The sequence below is a fragment of the Taurulus bubalis genome, assembly GCF_910589615.1.
Source record: "Taurulus bubalis genome assembly, chromosome: 16".
Taxonomy (NCBI): Eukaryota; Metazoa; Chordata; class Actinopteri; order Perciformes; family Cottidae; genus Taurulus; species Taurulus bubalis.
This window is the reverse complement of record NC_136604.1, coordinates 3,798,330-3,804,359: the sequence shown is the minus strand read 5'-3', so window position 1 is coordinate 3,804,359 and position 6,030 is coordinate 3,798,330.

Here is a 6,030-nt window from a genome sequence, read left to right as displayed (position 1 = left end):
CATTTTCTCCCTGGTTGGGTCTACACAGCTCCAGGTTGTCCTCATCTACCGCCCCCCTAAAGCCTCCACCACCTTCATGTCTGAGCTATCTGAGCTTCTCACCTCTGTCTGCTCCATGTCTCCATCTACACTCCTGCTCGGTGACTTTAATATTCATGTGGACTCCACCAGCCGCTCGTTTGCCACCGAATTCCTGTCACTGTTGGACTGTTTCAACTTCACACAGCACGTTAAAAGTCCCACCCACACTATAGGCCACACGCTAGATCTGGTGTGCTCCACTGGCACAACTCCCTCCCATCTGCAGTGCCTGAACCTCGCGGTTTCAGACCATCTCGCTGTTCTCTGCACTGTTCCTGTCACCCTGCCCAGGCAGCGCACAAAACATACCATCCAGTACCGGAACATCAAGACAGTGAGTACACCAGCTCTGAACGACCTGATAGCGACCCATCTGGCCTCAGATCCACACGACAGCTCTGCTGATGGGCTGATTGCCTACTACAACGCCACTTTATCCGGCAGCCTTGACTCCCTTGCCCCCCTCAAAACCCGGACTGTATCCTATACCCGTCCCGCCCCCTGGTTCACCACTGAACTCCGCACCCAGAAGTCCACTGGCCGTCAACTGGAGAGGCGCTACAAAAGATCTGTCCTCACTGTCCACCTTGAGGCTTATAAAGAGCATGTGAGGGCCTACAAAGTAGCTCTCTCCCAGGCCAAAACACTGTACTACTCCACCCTCATTACCAACCAACAAAACCACCCCAGACTGCTGTTCTCCACCATCAACCGGCTCCTTCGCCCCCTTGACCCCCCCCCTCCCCTCAGGTACCCCCGACCTCTGCACTAAGTTCCTGGACTTTTTCCAGGACAAAGTCGAGTCCATCCATCAGCAGCTCCTGGTTCCTGCCCACCTCCCTCCACACACACCTCAGCCACTGGGCGTGGCTCCCTCGGATGTTCACCTGCCTCAGTGCTCCCTCACCTTCTTCTCCCCTGTATGTGCTCCTCAGGTTGCAAAGTTGGTCACTAAGGCCAAAGCCTCCACCTGTTCTCTGGACCCCATGCCCACAGCCTTGGTCAAGGCGTGCCTACCTGCCCTGTGCCCCATTATGGTGAACATCATCAACTCCTCCTTGGCATCTGGTCTTGTACCCGACAGCCTCAAGATGGCCTCAGTCACTCCCATCCTCAAAAAGCCAGGTCTGGACCGGGATGACTGCAACAACTATCGACCGATCTCCAACCTCCCTTTCCTGAGCAAAATTCTGGAAAGAGCAGTGGCCGCCCAACTCCATCAATATATGGTCAACCATGAGCTCTACGAAACATTTCAATCTGGTTTCAGACCACATCACAGCACAGAGACCACCCTCATCAAAATCACAAATGACCTCCTCATCGCTGCAGATTCTGGTCACATCAGCATCCTCGTCCTCCGGGACCTCTCAGCTGCCTTCGACAGTCTCCCACACCATCCTCCTCACCCACCTATCTGACTACCTTGGCCTCACCGGTTCAGCTCTCTCCTGGTTTCAGTCCTACCTCACAAACAGAAAACAGTTTGTCACCATCAGAGACTCCAGTTCCACCCCGGCCCTAGTCAACCATGGCGTACCTCAAGGCTCTGTGCTGGGACCCCTCCTCTTCACCATCTACATGCTTCCCCTTGGTCAGATCATCCGCCACCATGGTCTCAGCTTTTATTCTTATGCTGACGATACACAACTATATCTCAGCACCAAACCATCCACCCAGCTACCCCCACAGTCACTTGTAAACTGCCTACATGCAATAAATCTGGATGTCATCAAACTTCCTAAAACTCAACAGCAACAAAACTGAGCTCATGGTTGTGGCTCCCAAGGCCCTGCTCCGGAAGGTTGGAGATCTCCACCTGGACGTTCTCCCCATCCTTGGAAGTCCGCAACCTGGGTGTCATCCTGGACCCAACACTATCATTCCAATCTCATATCAGGTCCATCACCAAATCCGCCTTCATCCACCTCAAAAACATCTCACGTCTCCGGCAATCATTTTCTGACTCTGTGGCAGAAACCCTTATCCACGCTTTCGTCACCTCCCGTTTGGACTACTGCAATGGAGTTCTGTCCGGGGTTCCCAGCAAAGCCCTGGACAGGCTCCAGTATGTGCAAAACTCGGCTGCCAGGGTTCTCACCCGCACCAAGCCCTGGCAGCACATCACCCCCACCCTCATCCACCTCCACTGGCTTCCAGTCAAGTCCCGCATCACCTACAAGATCCTCCTCCTCACCTACAAATCCCTCAATGCCCTGGCTCCTCAGTATCTATCTAATCTCCTCCACCCTTACACACAGTCCCGGAACCTTCGATCCTCAGGCACGGGTCAGCTCTCCATCCCTCACACAAAAATGCAAACTTTTGGGGACAGAGCCTTCAGTGTGACAGCCCCCACACTTTGGAACTCTCTCCCCTTAGAGCTCCGCAACACACCATCTCTGGACACCTTCAAAAAAACTCCTCAAAACTCACCTCTTCACCAAAGCCTATGTCCTCTAGCTACTGTTGCATTTGTTATGTTTATTTATGTCTTTGTTAAGCGTCCTTGGGTTTCATGAAAGGCGTTATATAAATCCTAGCTATTATTATTATTATTATTATTATTACATCATCAGAGCACAGGCATGTCTCAAGAGCTCCACTTAAACTACAATTTACACAATGGTTGGTCTACCCAATCTTTGGATTCGCCTAAACTGTTTTTATGAAAATGTGTCCACCTTCAGTTGAACTTGCAAAATGTATCTACCGTACACACAGTTGATACACCTGAATTGTTCATTTTAAAGCATGCAGTGCGTCCACAAGACCAACACCAACACTTTCAGCCCTCTCTCTCTCTCTCTCTTATGTAAATCATGAGGTTGGGCTCAGAGGTATTGTGGTATTGTCCATCGGCTCAAACCTAATTGACACGGCCGCTATCTAGGCTACTGCCGCTGAGACTAGAGCTGCGTCTGAGAGGAGAGAAAATAACAGCAGTTGGGAGACTGAGTGAGATGAGGATGAAATGAAGGGCCAGAAGGCAGACAGAAAGAAAAAGAAACCAGACAAAAATCTGTCAGTAACATGCATTATGGGATTTTAACCATCGCCAGTGACCTACATTACTGTGTCTGGAGGTGTGTGTGTGTGTATTTGAGCCCTTTCCATTTATGCTTGAAAGTGTGTTTATGTCCGTGCAAATAGTACGTGGTTGTGAACATCTGTTGGCTGATTAATTGGCGGCTTAGTTTTCGTGAAATAGAATATCATTTTGAGTTTCGTCTAAGGTTCTCAACCTTCTGTAACAAGGACCAATTCTGGCTTGCTAACAACCACCTTCCCAAATAAATGAGAGAAAGAAAGATACCCAAATAGGAGAAATATACTGGGCTGTAAGTATGCGTTATGTCACTGTTGCCACACACTTTGGAGCGTTTACTGAAGGAACTTTAGCTAGCAAACAGTGGCAAAACACATTTGTCTCTACCTGATAATATGCCGTGGTTGGCATTCTACTAGTCACCTTGGTTTATATTGATGTGAATTTGTGAGCACATTCAAAAATAAATCCTTTTTTATTTATTTAATCAAACCATATGTCAGTATCTCCTCTGCCCATTAGATGGCACTCTGAGGCCCACCAGTGAGCCCCGGCCTATTGGTCTTAATGTCAGGGTGGTTCAACCTGAGATAGTATTCTGGAGAAAACACTAAATATGTGTAATTGTTTTGAGAAATAAAAAATATAATGAATGCAGACTTTTAGGAACTTCAACCCGAAACATGCAGGAAACTGAGCATTTGGACCGGTGAGATAATACATCAAGCCTGTTTTAGTCTGTAAATATCAGATTAAATGCATTTCTAGAGCAGTGATTGTCAACCACTGTGCCGCGGCACACCAGTGTGCCGTGAGAGATCGTCAGGTGTGCCGTAGAAAAATGTCCAATTTCACTTAATTGGTCCAAAAAAATACTATTTAGTTGCCGCAAATGATTTTCCATTGTTGAGCGTCTGAGCTGCAATATAGTGGCTGGCAGAGTAATATAGAACAGGTCTACACCTTGTTCTGCTATTAAACAGACTAAACAGCCGTATGTTATTGATCTTATCTACACCCAGCTTGTCATTTCTGGGTCGCGTCTACAACTCTTCTCTGCTCTGTGTCGTGCATGCGCTGCACACAGAGAGCGAGAGAGAGCAGCGAGCGTGCTTTTCAGAATGGGATTTGCTGCTGCAGCTTTCACTATTTTAAGCTATGAGCTCTCACTTTTAAAGCCCAACAGTTCATGTGTTTGCAGGTCAAGACAAACATCCAACAGCCTGCAGCCTGGAGCTCCATAAATGACGTTTCTGACTTTGCATATCGAGAGGCTCTGGAAATATCCTTCAAAAGCCCGAAAAACACATAGCAGTAACAGAGCCTGCACACTTTGTGGTTGTCATTGAAATAAATGAACACCATATTTCCTTTAAGTCAGTATTTATCAAACTGGGGAGGTATTTATTGCAGGTGGGGCGCAAGAGGAAATGCTGATTTTAAATGTTCACCGTCCGCCGTTAATAGGTTACGCTTGCGCGAGTCGCAGATTCTTGTCATTTCGCCACAAGCCGATCTTTATGAGATCTCCGTGAAGTCGGCTTTCTGCTGTTGTGTCTCTCAACATGGAGCATGAACTGAGAGTGTCCATATCAAATCTACAACCTCGTTTATAAAAGAGTTGTAGAGGAAATTAGCTCACTGCAGCCACTAATACTGATACAACGTGATGCTCACACATCTGCACTCATTCTGTTTTGTTTTGCAAAAGAATAGCTTATTGTTTTCCACAATACGCTATTTAGTAGTAACTAAATATTAGTTATTTTTTGCATAACTTTATTTTCATTTTTCTAACAAAGTGATCTGGTTTACTTGAAACACTGAATACTCTTCCATGCCAGTAGGTAGTGCAATAACTACCTACAATATGCTGTATTATGTTACAATGGGACATTAATAATAATTACCTACCATATATGCTGTATTATGCTACAGTGTGACATTTTGTAACTTTTTGGGTTGTTGGTGTGCTGCAGGATTTTTTTATTGTAGAAAACGTGCCGCGGCTCAAAAAAGGTTGAAAAACACTGTTCTAGAGACTTGACTTATTCTTTGAAAAGTCTTCAGCATTAGGGAGGTGAAGCTACTTTGCTCACACAGATCTATTACCCTAATAGGTCTTTGAATGCTCACATGTTGTGTGTAGTCCCTGCATGCTCATATGCTCCTCGGGTATTAGTCCCTTTTTTTCCTCAAATCACCCTTTTACCCAGCATGCACCATCCAGGATGAACATCCTCAGGGATTCTAGCAAAGAATTAAAATATCAGCCAGCTACTCGGCTCACCGTTGCAACTCCCTTAGAAACGGGAGAATGGGAGGATGGAAGGCAGGATGTGAACATTTCTATGTCGAGATTTGACATAAATCCGTAAATGTTCACAATGTTTTGAATTTAATATTTGTCCAATAGGACAGTGGCTCCGATGAAGGCCCTAATGTAAAATCGAATGTAAGATCTCATACTTACACTATATTACTGTGAGATTATCCATTTATATTACTTTACCTCACAAATGGAATTCATCAAACTCCAAAGGCATACAATTATGTACTATACATTGCAAAACGGCTCCCTCCTGTGTTAAGAAAGTTACAGTACTGTAGTAGAGCTTACTAATGCTGCGTCACACCAAAAGCCTGACTTTACTCGCTCGACTTTATGTTGTTAATTTGCCTTTTCACTTATTTTGTTGCGGAAAGGGGGCGCGGCTTATCTCCGTGGCATTATTCCGTGAAAACAGTTACTATTTCCGCCATTCACCATTGAAATAACCACTAGTTCTGCTTTATACTTGTTGTGGAAGTCCCACAAACGTTGGAAAACATCCAACGCCCCCGTGTCTGGGTTCATAATATTATCCTCCAGGACGAGTGTCTGAATGAAGCCACTTCCA